Raw genomic sequence first — 15,786 nt, forward strand, 5'->3', positions numbered from 1 at the left:
AAAGATAGCAATAACAGGAAGAGCAGGGCTCGGGCTCCAGGGAGCCAGCCGCGGACTGGCCGGGACTGGAGTGCTTCGTTGGGTCCTGACCGGCGGGTGCCGTTCGCTGCCACCTTCCCCCGCTTGGTTCTCGTTTTGAGAGCAAAAATGAATATTGGAGTTGCTCACAGTGAGGTAAATCCAAATACCAGGGTAATGAGCAGTCGTGGTATGTGGCTGACACGCACTGGGAGTTGGTTTGCTTCATATTGTCTTACTCAGCATTCCCTTCTTCAGTGTTCCTGTTGCTTGGACTTTAACAAATATTTTACATAATCTGGGAATGTATGTATTTTTACATGCTGTAAAAGGAACACCTTTTGAAACTCCTGGCCAGGGTAAAGCCAAGCTGCTAACACATTGGGAACAGCTGAACTATGGAGTGCAGTTTACTTCTTCATGGAAGTTCTCCACAATTTCTCCAATAATTCTATATTTTCTGGCAAGTTTCTACACCAAGTATGATCCTACACATTTCATCTTAAACACAGCTTCTCTCCTGAGTGTGCTAATTCCCAAAATGCCACAACTGCATGGTGTTCGGATCTTTGGTATTAATAAGTACTAAACTGAAAATGTGAAACAACCATTCTGACCAAAACTTTGTGGCTACTGCTTTTTCTGTGAGAAAGGAATAGGTAGCATGCTATGCCGTTTACATTGTAATGTACAATGGGAAATTTTTACATTCGAGGTCTAATACTTATTTGTATGCTTTTTGGAAAACCAGATTTTTAAGAAATGCCTCTTAAGTATTTAACATGTCTGCTAAGTTTCTGTAGAAGTTTTCCAGGAGAGCCGGGCAGGCCACTGCTCACCAGTGATTGACAGTACAGTGAGAACCAAAAAGCTCTGCACATTGACACATAGGAGTCTGGAGAATAGGAGTAGCTTAGTTTAATGAAAGGGTACTACATAGGAAGAGTTATCCAGTTGGTCAGTCAAGTTGAAGTACATTTACATATGGAGTAGAATCATCCTTTACAAAGGTCAGATGTCCTATTCCTGAGACAGCCAGCTCTTTTTTGCTTTACAAATGCACTCTTTGTTTTTGCTGGTTTATTATTGTCTTATGTCTAAACCTAGTCAGTTCTGAATGTATCAGGAGACAGATATGTCCTGGTGATGTATTTTCAAGCCTCATTAATAGGTGTCAATGTGGCTTCCTACAGTTTTCTAGTGAGTCTTCAGACAATTTTGGGCAAAGTTCTGCTGGGGTTTTTTGTTTTTTAAAGGGCTGCTAATCATTTTTGGAAAAATTAATTTGATTCCAGGCAGTCTCAAGCATAATATATAATTCTCTGATTATCTAGTTGAACCATTTAATGGTTAAAATCTCTTATCTAGAGGAGAGTTAAATACCAAATAGACAGCTACAAATATAAGGAAATGAGTTATCTAGTAAAAAGTTAACTTCCTTCAGCCATGGTACAAAGTAAACTACTAAACACTGGGTCTCTTTTTTTGTAGCTTTGCAGTAAAGGAGTATACTTTCCCTTTAACAGTTCCTTTCCCCATCTCCACTTTACCTATTAACTGTACTTTCAAGATGGGTATCAAATTAAGTGTTGAAAGAAGTGAACTTAAAGTTATCATTTTAAGTCCATTACTAGATAGTTCTTTGAATTAGAAGAGTTTGTAGTTTCTGGCCCTAATTAATACACATAATTCCTTGAGGTTTCCTTAAAACTTTTTGTTAATGATAATTAGCTATTGCAAACATCAGAAAATAAATTATTGAAAAATTGAACATTCCAAAATTTAACGATTTATGGGAAGTAAACTAAACTTAATTATATAAAGTAGTTTTCAGACTACTTAAAAATCAGTTTATCCTAATAAACCCATGCTATCTTCAAACTATCTCTTTTAGGGAGATCATTGTTTTGCATTGATAATCTTGAGTATGAAAATCAAGTGTGCAACTGACTTTGTACGTTTTTGTCTTTTTCCCACATTTTGAAACACTAAGAAAAATGGGTATTTTACTTTAATAAATGGATTTTAAAAAAAAAGATAGCAATAACAACCTTACATGATAAATTCACAAGATAGGTGCAGAACAAAGTACCACGTCCCCCCCAGTCTTCATAGCACAGGAGGACATTAAAGGCAGAGAGAGAAAAGTCTAGGGTGTATCCAGAGGACAAACCAAAGCTCTACTGACTGAAGCAGAGCCATAACTAGGCTGCAGCTTTCCCTGAGGGCAGGAAATTTGCCTAGGAGCTGTGGATTTCAAGGGCTGTTGCTACTTACTATAATCTTTTTCTAAAGAGGTGGGAGAAGAGGAGCAGAACTTGGCAGTGAGCAGAGATGAGACTAGAGATGGGAGTCCACAAGGAAGGAATAACTGTGCTGGTGTTCCTTGGAGATTCTCTGACCTGACTGAGATCCACCCTGGGAGCACTATGAGCAGATTCAGTACGGAATGGCAGAGCCTACTTCAGGGATCTTGGCCCTGGTGGAGGACAAGGGCTGGGCCATCCCAGGCCGCTCAGCAGAATCTGCCCCAGGAAAAAGGTGGTGAAGAATGGGAACTGTTCAAGCAGGACAAGGCAGCTGGAGGGGAAAGAGAGCCAAGTCTCCCAACTCCAAAACCATTCTTCCCCTAGAACCTTTCACCTCCCAGCTTCTTCAATTTGTCCTGGTTGTGGAAAGGAGAGGAGAATGCTGTTAACTGGGGGAAAGGGCATGCATCTGGAAAGACTGAAGGGTCACCCACCCAGTGATGACTGCTCTGAAGCTCTGGTTCCTGTGCCCCTGAAGGAGGCTGAATTTCAACAAGCCAGCTGAAAGGACTAAACCAGAAGCGTATCTGTCTGTCCCTGGAGAAAAACTGAAAAAATACATCTCCCTTCCTGATGAAGGCTGGGACACTGGGACTATAGAATACTGTACTGCAATTTGTTAGGCCTCAGTTAATGTATCAATTAGTTGTGCTAAACTCCTTTTTTATTGCTTTAATAAGAGATTACTTCCTGGGGGTGGTGGATGGGTATATTCAGAAATCATGCTACATAGAAACAGAAAAGAGCAACAAAATTAAAAATCTTCAAGCACTATTACAAATGAAGGAATTAGACAAAGAAGGATCATGGACCCCTTTTGGCAATCTGGAGAAGCCTATGGAACCCATAATGTTTTTAAATGTGAAACATAAAATATATAATACTGCAAAGGAAATCAGTTACACTGACAAAAAGTTATCAAAATGTGTTGTTGTTTTTTAACGTTGATTTCCCAGGTTAAGATCATCTGTTTCCAGGTGACTTCTAGCTCAAAGAGTCTGTGAGTCTCTGGCATTTGGGTTTCATTTGACTCCGCCTTGGCCCAGCATCAATTTCAGTAACAGATGAATCCACCTTCCTCAATGATCTAGGTAGGATATGTCATTTCCCCTTTTGAGGGCCTCCTTCCAGCTCTAACATGACACTTTGAGCACTGCTGGGCTTCAAGGCCTCTTTCAGCCCCCTTCCCAAAAGTATGTTTGCTATAAGAGCTCCCATTATTGTATCCCCCCACTCTGGGTAATCAGGTTGCTTGAATGTCAAGTGTAAAGGAACAACTGACCTTAGCACCTAGTTACTAAGAATAATTATGATAAATAGGAGGCTATGAAATGGCCCCATAGGGTAAGGGGGGCGGGGAACCAAGCAGTCTACCCAGAAGCCTCCTCATGGTACTCTGGTATCTCTGACATTCCCATTGCCTCCCTGACACTGAGAATTTTTAGTGCTGCTTGCCCAAGAATGATTTGCAGGATTTAACTCTACGTACAAAAAGTGCAGGTTACAGAGAAGAGGATAAAGTAATCAGAGAAGAATGGGATGTAGTGGATAGAATTCTGGACTTGGGTTCAGGAAGACCTAAGTCGGAATCCTGCCTCAGACACTTACTAGTTGTATGACCCTGGGCAAGTCACGTATTGAGTCTCAGGCTGTTTTCTCTTCTTTGAAATGGGAATAGTAATAGCACCTTCTCAGGGTCATTGTGAGGATCACATGACATAATATAAGTGAAGTATTTTACCAACATTAAAGTGCTATATAATGTTAACTGTCATTAGTATGCAACAAGGCTGGAAAGTTAAGGTAGTGCCAGATTAGAGAGGGCACTGAATGAGAAACAAATAATAATAAACTTACCTAGTGAGAAAATAGGTGCCAGTAAAATCTTCTGAGGAAATGTATAACCAAATTTTATAAAAGAAATATTATCCTGGCAATGATCCGAAGGGTGGGTATATGGGGAGAGATTCATTTAGGAGGTTACTCTAAAAACCCAGGGTAGCAATGAGGACATACCAGGTATGGAAAGGAGGTGACTGGGATAGCCTGGAGGTAGTGATGGGAACCTGTCCTAGCGGGAGTACAGACAATGACAGTTCTGGGAGATATAACTAGGGTAGAATCAATAAAAATTATTAACAGCTTCACTATGAGAGGTAAGAAAAAGAGAAGATGACAAATATGGGAGGTTAGGTGTATGTTAGTGTCACAAATGGTGAAAGAACTCCAAGTTTAAGAAAAAAGACAATGAGCTTGGTTTTGGAGCTGGTGAGATGATGGCAGGTCATTGATCAATCCTGTCACAGGCTATCTCAACTTCAATTTCACATTATCTATAGAATGGAGAAAAGCTACTTCTCAGGATTCTTCTGAATACAAATTGAAAAATCTATGTAAAGGTCTTTATAACTACAAAGTGCCATATAAATGGTAGCTATTCTAATTATGTTTGTCATATTCTTACCCCCAAAAATGCTTGAGTCTTATGAGGTATTTACTGAACACTAGTAAAATTTTCTTCTATAAGACAATAAACCACAAAAGTAATAAGCCCACTTCCTCAAAATCCCTTTATAGAAAAAAAAGGAGGAAAAAAATACAAAAAAAAATTAATGTATATCCCAAAGACTTACAAAAATATTTATAACTGTTCTTTCTCCAGTGAAAAAGAAATGGGGAATGGCTGAAGGAATCGTGGTATTTAAAGTAATGGAATATTACCAGTCTGTAGGAAATGATGAAGAGGATGGTTTCAGAGAAACCTGGGAAGACTTTAATGAATTGATGTAGAGAAAGGTGCCTCTCCTGGATCACTGCCTTGTCACAGAGAGGGACTTGCAGACCTCAAGGAAACTATGAGCTATGGTATGAAGAGTTCCCTAGGACAGACAGATCATAAAGGAGAGTTCTGACAAAAGGCAATCCTTACGATGTGAAGTCAAGGCAATAAATAGATCTAGATCTGATAGATAGAGGTTTGCAATATTGCACAGGAGGCAGCAACAAAAAAATTCTAGAAAATAAGAAGAGCAAAATGACTGTCTGAAGAAATTTTACAAAATCGTAGAGGAAAGAAGAAAAGGGAAAGAGAAAAGAGAAAGGGAAAGATATGCCCAACTGAATGCATAATTCCAGAGAACAGCAAGGAGAGATATGGTTTTCTTAAATGAGCAATGCCAAGAAATAGAAGACAACAAAGGAATGGGAAAGATCTCTTCAAGAAAATTAGAGATATTCATGCAAAAATGGGCAAAAGGGATAGGAAGTTAACCGAAGCAGAAGAGATGAAGAAGAGGTAGCAAGAATACACAAAAGAACTATGCAAGAAAAATCATCCTGATAGAGTGATCTAGAGCCAGACATCCTAGAGAATGAAGTCATGGGCCGTAGGAAACGCTGCTAGCTTAGGAAACCCCTGAGAGGTGATGGGATTCAGCTGAGTGGTGCTGTTAAAAAAGTGCCTCAATGTGACTCAATGTCAGCAAATCTGGAAAATGTAGCTGCTGGCTTGGAAAAGATCAGTTTCCATACTAACTCCTGAAGAAAGGCAATGCCAAGTAATGTTCAAACTGCCAAACAACAGCACTCATTTCACACACCAGCAAAGTTATACTTAAGATTCTACAGGTCAGGATTCAGCAATATGTGAACCGAGAATTACCAGAACAATAGGCTGGTTTTTGAAGAGGCAGAGGAACTGGAGACCAAATTGTTAACATATACTGGATTATGGAGAAAACAGGCAAGTTCCAGAAAAACATCTATTTCTATTTCATTAACTACACTAAAGCCTCTGACTGTGTGGATCACAGCAAAATGTGGCAAGTTCTCAAAAAGATGGAAGGACCAGATCATCTTATTTGTTTCCTGAGAAAACTGTATGAGCACCAAGAAGCAACAGTTAGAACCAAACATGGAACAACTAACTGGCTTAAGAATGGAAAGCGAGTATGACAAAACTGTATACTATTTAACTTATATGCAAAGTACTGCATGCAAAATCCCAGCCTGAATGAATCAAAAGCTAGAATTAAGGTTTCCAGGAGAAACGCCAATCTCAGATACGTAGATAGTACAATTCTGATGATAAAAAGTGAAGAACTAAGAAGTCTTGATGAGGGTGAAAGAAGAGAGTGTAAAAGCTGACTTGAAATTTAACATTAAAAAAATTAAGAGCTTGGCAACAGGTCCCATTACTTTTTGGCAATGAGAGAGAAGAAAAGGAAGCAGTGCCAGATTTTTATATTCACTGCAGACAGCAACTGGAACTATGAAATTAAGAGATGCTTCCTCCTTGAAAGGAAAGCTATAACAAATCTGGACAGTGTAATAAAAAGCAGATCCAACCATTCTGGAGAGCAGGTTAGAACTATGCCCAAAGGGCTATAAGAATGTGCATGCCCTTTGACCCAGCAAAATTGCTTCTAGAACTGTATCTCAAAGAGATCATAAAAATAGGAAAAGGACCCACATGTATAAAAATATTTGTAGCAGCTCAGCTCTTTTTGTGGTGGCCAAGAACTGTAAATGCCCATCACCTGGGAAATGGCTAAACAAGTTGTGGTATATGAATGTAATGGAATACTATTGTGCTGTAAGAAATGATGAACAAGGGGACTTCAGGAAAACCTGAAAAGATTTAAATGAACTAATGCTGAGTGATAATGGGGGATGACTAATTTTGATAGACTTAGCCTTTTTTCATAATGCAAGGCCCTAAAACAATTCCAAAGGACTCATAATGCAAAATGTCATTCACATCCAGAGAAAGAACTACAGAGTCAGAATGTAGAGCGGAGCAGACTATTTTCTCTTTTGTTCTGTTCTATTCTGCTTTTCTTTCTCATGGTTTCTCCCATTCATTAAAATTCTTCTATGCAACACAGCTAATGTGAAAATGTGTTTAATAGGAATGTATATGTACAACCTATATCAGATTACATGCTCTTAGGGAGGGAGGGAGAAAATTTAAAATTTATGGAAGTAAATGCTGAAAACTAAAAATAAATTAATTAATAAATGGGGGAGGGGGGAAGCAGAGACATCACTTTGCCGACAAAAGTCTGTATAGTCCAAATTATGATTTTTCTAGTAGTATGAGTGAGAGTTGGACTATATGGAAAACTGAGCAGCATAGAATCATTGTTTTTGAATTGTGGTGCTGGATAGGACTTTTGGGAGTCCTGTGGATAGTAAGGAGATCAAATCAGTCAATATTCAGAGAAATTAATTCAGGCTATTTACTGGAAGGCCAAACATTAAAGCTGTAGCTTCATAATGAGAAGATGGGATTCACTGGATAAGGCCCTGAGGCTGGAACAGACTGAAGGCAAAAGGAAAAGAGGGTGGCATAGGATGAGATGGCAAGAGAGTGACATGAAAACAATGAACATGAACTTGACAGAACTCAAGAGATAGTAGAGGAGAGAAGGGTCTGGTGGGCTTGGGTCCATGAAGAGTTAGCTACAACTGAACAATAACAACAGAAGAGAACAGTAAGCAGAATGAGTTGTAGAACAACAAAATGTGAACACCCTTGATGAAGCGTGTTATGCATATATTGACGGAGAGGTAATGGCCTAGCAGACACACTAAGACAGACATTTTTTTGATGTGGCCAACGTGTGGTTTTTACATTGCTTAATCATATTCATTAGTTACAAAAGTTTTGTTTTTCTCAGGGAGGAAGAGGGAAAGAGGAAGGGAGAAGAATACTGGTATAGAAAATAAAAAAGAGAGGGTTATTAAAGCATTTTTTTAATTCATAGATTACAGAAGGAAGGTCAGAAGAAAAAAGAAAAAAACAATAGCTTAGAAAGTGACACAATGAAGAAATCATAAACTTTTTCTAAAAAGTAAGGTGTAAGTAATATACATTCAAAATTTCACATCTAATATTTTGTTCTATTTTGCACATTTTGGGTCTGAAATAACAATGCTTTTAGCCCCAAAGAACTGTGTAATCATGTTCATTAATACATGTATTAAAATACATATTAAAATTTATGGTGTCAATGGAATATTGAAAAGAGTACTGAATTTAGAAAAGACCCAGGAATCTGTGTTCTGGCTCAGCCAGGCTTTTCTCCAGGAGGTGTTGGGGAATTTTCTACCTCTCAGAGGCTCAGACTCCTCATCTGGGAGAAAAAAAAAAAAAGGATTGCATGAAATCACCTCTAAGGTCCCTTCCAGATTTACATCCTATACTTTAGACTACGTACCCACAGAAATTCTCAGTAGGGGTTGGGGAATAGATGGCATCCTTCTATAGAACATCACAGTTCTGCTAAGACCACATCATGTGCATATCTAGCATGGTCACAACACTCACACGTAAGAATGTCAGTCGACCACAGCAAGGCTGTGCCTAACACTTTTATTCTCTCTTCTGTGCTATTACAGACTTTGAAGGAGCCTAAGTCCACAAACCGCTGCTGAAAATAAGCGTCTGCCATGACTCACTGCCGCCTCAGGAACAGAGAAAGAAACTGCAAGAAATCACTCTGTCAATATTTCATTTTTGTTGCCAAACAAAAAGATCCCTCCCCAAACAGTTGTGGAAGGTGATGAAAGTTAAGAAATCAAGTGAGAAAAACTCTTCTCCTCCATCACCACCAACAAAAAAATTTAAAAGTCCATTTCTGGGTAAGCCCAGAGAACTGTAATCCAAAATGTCAACCACTGGAAGCAGGCTGTGACGGATGGTGTGGGGAAGCAAGCACACCGACATACTGTTAGCGAAAATGTTAACAAGTTCTATTGTTCTGAATTTCCATTCGGAATTATGTGTAAAAAGGGACTAAACTACGCATACTCTTTGACTTTGCAATCTTACCCCTCCCAAAGAAGTCAAAGACAGGAAACAAGTCTAATAGGTAGTAAAGACAGAGTAAAATCTATACCCATATGTGCCAAGATATTCATAGCAAGCTTACAACCTTGTTATTCTCAATTTCACATGTATTAAGTGTGAACAACAAGCACTGAGCACTTACTACGTGCCAGGCACTGTACTAAGTACCAAGATACAAAGAGAAGTAAAAGATGATCCCTGATCTCAAGGAGCTCAGAGTCTTAGGGGAAACACAAAAACAACTACATGGAAACACCATATACAGGATAACTAGGACATACTGAACAGCTTGGGGGGGGGGGGGGAGGTACTGAAATGAAAAGGAATTGTGAAAGACTTCCCGTAGAAAAGGAGATTTTTATCATGGACTTGAAGAAAGTCAGGGAAGTCAAGAAGCAGAGAGAGGACAAGGAGACAGTTCCAGCCATGAGGGAGAGTGAGCCAGAGAAAATGCACAGAGCTGAGAGATGGAGCATCTTGTTCAAGGAACAAGGAGGCAAGCAAAGCACATGGTAGTGTAGGGAGTGTACGGTGTAAGTAAGACTTGAAAGGCAGGAGAGAGCTAAGTTATGAAAGGCTTTGAATGCCAGAGTACTTTTTTATTTGATCACAGAGGCAATAGGGAGGTTCTGGAGTTTACTGAGCAGGGCAGTGATGTGCAATTCAGAAAAATCACTTTGGCTGAGTGGAGGATGGATGAGGGAGTAAGGAGAGACTCAAGACAGTTAGGTTATTACAATGAACCAGATAAGAGAGATGGAGGTCTGAATGGAGTTGGTGGTTGTGTGAAGAAAGAGGGACAATTGATTAGAAACATAGAGCTGTAATGAACATAGCTATGTCTCCACTGTCCTCAAGAGCCCCTCATTTCATCTGTCTCTGCTAGCCACTATCCCATTTCTCTTTGGCCTTTTGTGGCTAAAGTCCTCCAGAAGGTTATCTACCATAGGGGCCTCTTCTTTTGTTCTTCTCACATCTCTACAGTCTGGCTTCTGACCTCATCATTTCAATTGCCACGGCTCCCTCCAAAGTTACAAACATACTCTTACTGGGTAAATCAATCCTCATCTGTCTCAGGCACTGGTGATCACCCACTTCTCCTGGATGCTCTCTTCTCCCAGATTCTCAGGACACTGCTTTATCCTGGCTCTCCTTTTACCTACCCGACTGCTCTCCTTTGCAGGATCTTCATCCAGGTCACAACCAATAACAATGAGTATCCCACAGAGCTCAGTCCTGGCCCCTCTAGGCTGTTTTACTTGGTGACCACACTGATGATTCTCAAATCTTCTTATCCAAACCTAACCTTTTGCTGACCTCCAATCTCAAATTTCCATCTGCCTGTGGACATCCAACATCCAACAGACACCCTAAACTTTATATATTCAAAACCGAAGTCTTTTTCTCCCCTCAAACCCTCCCTTTGTGTCTTCCACACTTTCTTAGTATCCTCAGTGGCACCACCATCCTCCCAGTCACCCAGGCTGGTACCTATGTGTCACCCCCATCTCCAATCTGCTGCTAAGGAGGCCTGTCAGTTTTACCTTTTGTAACACCTCTCTCCTCTGCCCCTGCCCCTCCCCCACAAGGTGCAGGCCCTCTTCACTGCACACCTGGACTACTGCAGAAGCTGCTGGGGTGGGGAGGAGGAGAGAGAGATGCAGAGCACAGAGGTCATCTGCCTGTCTCAAGTATTTCCTCACACCAGTCCATCCTCCATATACTGTAGCTACCTAAGTGATTTTCTTAAAAGTGAAGGTGAGACCATGTCTTCCCTCTACTCCATAAATTCCTACCACCTCTATCACTAGATAGAAATTCTGGTACATAAAGCTCTTCAGGACCCTGCCTTCTTACTTACTACCCTTCTTTCTGCTTGTTCCTCACACATGACACCTCACCTCCTGTCTCCATGCCTTTGCACAGACTGTTTTCTGAGGCATGCTTTCTCTCCCCACCTCTAACTCTTGGAATCCCTGGTTTCCTACAAGACTCACTCAAGTAACTTTCTGAAGGAAGTCTTTCCCAGTCCCCGCATCGGTGAGCTCCCTCCCCTTCAAAGTTATGTTGTGCCTCCTTTAGCTATGTTTTTATGTACCTACAAATACCTTTTGTACATAACAATGCACGTGCAAGTTGCCTCCTCCATCAGATGATTCATTTTCATCTCTGTATCTGTAGCACCTAGCACAGCATCTAGTACATAATAGGTATCTAATAAATGCTTACTTGATTGACTGATTATAAGTTGGTTATAAATTATAAGCATTTATTAAGCACTGACTACATGTCAGGCACTGTGCTAAGTGCTAGGGATACAAAGAAAGGCAAAAGCCAGTCCCTGCCCTCCAGAAGCTCATGTCTAATGTGGAAGACAAACTACAAACTACTCTGTACAAAAAAGCTACAGACAGGATAGACTGGAGATCATCAACAGAGGGAAGGCCCTAGTAGTAAGAGGTATGGAGAAAGCTTTCCTGTAGAAGGCGGGATTTTAGCTGGGACTTGAAGGGGCCAAGGAAGATGGTTCTGGGTAAAGGAGTGGGGAAGAACAGAATGGGAAATAAAGGTGCCATAAAAACAAGAGACGTCAACACAAATTCTTTGAAGGACAAAAGGTACAATGACATGTTTACTTGTTTTTATGAATGTGTCATTCATGTAGGATTCTTTCCCTCTGCTTCAGTGACTTTGTGGTCATGCACCTCCTGACCACTGAAAGAAGAGCCACTCTCCCTGGCTGATCTTACAAGGATAAGTTTAAGAAAACACCGTTACACAAAGAACTCACTGACAGTAGTTTTCCTACTCTGTTCACTGACGATATCTATACTTTAAAAAGGTCTCTTCATTCTGAAAGTCACTGTTCTTTTCGGAAAATCATCTAAGGAGCTGTTCCCTTGTATGTGTGTCAGAAACTTATCTTCTTATGAAACGCTGACAATTGGTAAACAAGGTGGAGAGAAGGCACAGGGGGACCAGCGGTGAGTGATTTATGTTTCAACCGGATCAGAAAAATAGTTCTTTAAACAAAGAAGCAGTATGAGGTGCCAGGGCAGGCAAAGAGACACAAGGCAAGAGAACTGGGTCCCAGCCCGGGCACAGCTACAACAGAGCAAACAGAAGAATGAGTCACATTTCTAAGGAGCTCTTTGGAGCTAGCCTTCCTCATGACCACCTGTACATATCCATAGGGCCAGGACCATCCCCAGCGGCTAGTGCCCTCCCTCCCAAAGTAGCTTGTATTTAGCTACTTTCTATTTATTCTCCTTCTGTTTACACACCATCTTCAGACTACTCTTTGCCTTTACACTAGCTGCAATGTACCCCTTTCTCCCTTCTCCCTTCCCCCTCCTGGCTTCCCTGGCCTCCTTCAAGACAGAAGCCTATCCTAGCTTTGCCTCACCCCCTGCCCCTGCCCAATGAGTGCATCCCCTCAGGTGAGCTCCAGGGGGTCAGGGACCAAGGTTTTTGCCTTTCTCTGTATCCTCAGTTTACTAAACGCTTCCTGACTAACAATCTGACTCGAGCCTATCATTTCAAAAAGCTTATACAGTACTTGCCACCAGGAACTCTACCTTGAGGCCAAACAGTATGTCTGATTCTGTACACAAAACACTTCATCACCCATTTCTGTGCCTCCACATGAGCCCCCATTCCCAGAATGCTTTCCTTCCTCAACTCTGTCTCTTGGTCATTGGAGGCTCAGCCTTTCTACAAGAGACCTTCCAGAACTGTTTTTCATCACTATTGTTTTTCCTAGAGTGTCTTCCTCTAGTAGAGTGTCAGTTCCCTGAGTACAGGAACTGCCTCATTTTCGGATTTTGCTCTCCAGTGCCTGGTTATCCATGGATTGTCAGTCAATGAATATTTATTAAGTCTTACTAAGTGTTTGAGCACTATGCTAAGCACTGGGGTTACAATAATAAAAAGAGAGTTTCTGTCCTCAAGAAGCTTACAATCTAACAAGAGAAGACAATACAAAAAAGGAAAAGGGGAGTGGCAGGGGAAGAAGGTGACAGGCTAAGGGCATGACAGAATGCAGCCCAAGGAATACAACAGGTAGGACATGAAGGGCCTGGGAGCCCTCTTTGCCTGAAGGCTTTGCTCCTACCTCCAGGCTTCCAATCAGAGGGGCAGAGGTCTTCAAGCCATGGACACTCAAACCCCCTACAAGGGACTTCTAAGGAGGCAGGACTTAAGCCACCATATTCCCACCACAGCAGCCAGGACTTGGGAGCAAGGAACTTGTGCAGACTTGGAGCAGTCTGGGTTAACTCTACCCAGGTGGGGTGACTTTGGGAAAGGTGAAGACAAAAACTGTTTTTAGGATGTTGGCAGAGAGCTTGCCAGCAGATTTTTATCTGTATGAACTAGTTTCCCACTACCTTGGGAACCCCTTACATAAGACTATTTGCATCTGGTTTTATTAAACACATTGTCTGCTTTGATCTCTGGAGCTCAGAGGGATCCAGAGCACCAGACACAGAACCATCACGTATCTACTGAGGTGGGATCTCTAGCCATTATCTCACAACAATTCCAACATTTTTCCATTAGGTTGCTTCAGACTTCCAATCTGTACTGAAACTGCTTCATGGCCTTCTACATAAAACTGGTAAACCAAGTCAAATATATTTTGCAGTGGAACAAAATCTCTCATCCAAGCCACACCTGACTTGTCTCAATAGGATCTGAATCTTGTGCAAAATTCACATTAGCCTCAACCTCTGAGCAGGGGTCTGCCACTGGGGAACATAAACAAAATGGATAACTTAATCAGATGACTTTGGTCTCTTTTGCTTTCTTACACCATGACATTATTTCCATGAGAAAAAAGGGTAAACATTCGCTTTTTTAAATAATATTTTATTTTTTCCAATTACATGTAAAGATAATTTTTGACATTCATATTTTTTAAATCCTGAGTTCCAAATTTTTTCCATATCTTTCTCACTTTCCCCCCTGCTGAGATGGTTAGCAATTTGAGATAGATCATACGTGTGAAATCATGCAAAACCTATTTCCATATTTGTCAGAACATTTGCTTTTTTAAAAACAGATTTTTATTAATATCTTTAACTTTCATATCATCTAGATTTACACCCTGACCCTCCTCTCACCCTCCTTGAGAGCTATCCTTTAGAAGAAAGTTTATTTTTAAACTATAACAGGGGCTCCATGCATACCAGATCACTTAAAAAGTATTCATGGCATTAGGCACAGTCATTGCAAGCCTAAAGCTGGGAGGTGGAAGGTCATGTCTGAGGAACAGCAGGTAAGCCCATGGAGTCAGATGGTGGACAGCATGAGGATGGCTAGAGAGGCTGAATGGAGTCTGAGCAGAAGGGCGAGCTGAGGGCAGGATGGATGGTAGGATGGAGAAACATGAGACAGGGAGACCCACGAGCAGGATGGCGCAGAAGACCAGGGCTGAGATGATGAGGGCCTATGCCTGGGTGGGGCGGTGTGAGGAGAGAGAAGGGGACATATATAAGGTAGAAATAGCAAGACATAGAACAGATTGGCTCTGTGGAGTGAAGGCAAGTGAGAAATTGAGGACGATAGCACTGTTGTGAGCCTGGGTGACTGGAGGGATAACAGAAAAATTGGGAAAAGGGGAGGATTTGGGGGAAAGATAATGAGTTGTGTTGAGTTTGATATGTCTACAGGATATCTAGTTTTAGAAATACAAAAGGCAGTTGATTATGTGGACCTGGAACTCAAGAGGAGAGAGATTAGGGCTGGGTAGCTAGATCTGGGAATCATTTACATATGGATGATTTTTGATTCCTGAGGAGGAAGAGGTCAATGAGTTCACCAAGTGATACAGTATAGATGGAAATGAAAAGAGCCTCTAGAACAGAACCTTCTCCTGGTTACCTGCAGGTTTCCTGGCTTCTTTTAAAACTTTACTCAACACCCTCCTTCTATGCTTATCCTTTCTCCTTAAGGTTATCTTCCAGTGACACTGTGCATTTCATGTATGGCCAGATTCTACATGTTACCTCCCCCATATGAGCACCCTGGGGAAAAGGGTTGTATTTTTGCCTGTCATTGTACCTCCAGAGTTTAGCACAGAACCAGATAATAGTGAACATTTAAATGCTTTTAGATTGACTACTGTGCTGTAGGAAATGATAATCATGGTGAGTTTCGGGAAACATGAGAAGATTTCTACAAAGAGATGCAATGTGAAGCAAGCAGAACCAGGAAAATAATGAATACAATAACGATGGAAATAGAAAAAAAACACAAGAAAACAATTTAAACTGAATGCTGAGAAATTATAACCAAGCAGGCCTCAAAGAAAAGCAATAAGGAAACACCTCCCCCTACATTGCAGAAGCAGAGGACTGTAGGTATGTCATATGTTACATGTATGTTACATATATGTCACTTTTCCTTCTCATGCATTGGCTAGTTTTGCAGAACTTTCTTTTTCTCCTTTTTAATTCTTTGTTATAAGGGACATATGGGAGGAAGTGGAAAGGACTCATTGGAAACTTAGGTGATATCAAAAATAAATTAAAATTTACTTTGAGAAAGTATTAATGCCTTTCACTGGAGTATAAGATCTAGAGACTAATTCTGGTAGTAATCAAC

At 40.8% G+C, this 15,786-nt stretch overlaps 1 protein-coding gene and 1 pseudogene across 1 annotated transcript in view; one reads left to right on the top strand and one right to left on the bottom strand.

Moving 5' to 3' along the window:
- TESK2 (testis associated actin remodelling kinase 2) overlaps nucleotides 1-15,786 on the bottom strand; it is a 141,143-nt gene that overhangs the window by 89,639 nt on the left and 35,718 nt on the right. The window lies entirely within an intron of this gene.
- LOC140530062 (ORM1-like protein 1 pseudogene) lies at nucleotides 148-691 on the top strand (annotated as a pseudogene).

This window comes from Notamacropus eugenii, chromosome 2, assembly GCF_028372415.1.
Source record: "Notamacropus eugenii isolate mMacEug1 chromosome 2, mMacEug1.pri_v2, whole genome shotgun sequence".
Lineage (NCBI taxonomy): Eukaryota > Metazoa > Chordata > Mammalia > Diprotodontia > Macropodidae > Notamacropus > Notamacropus eugenii.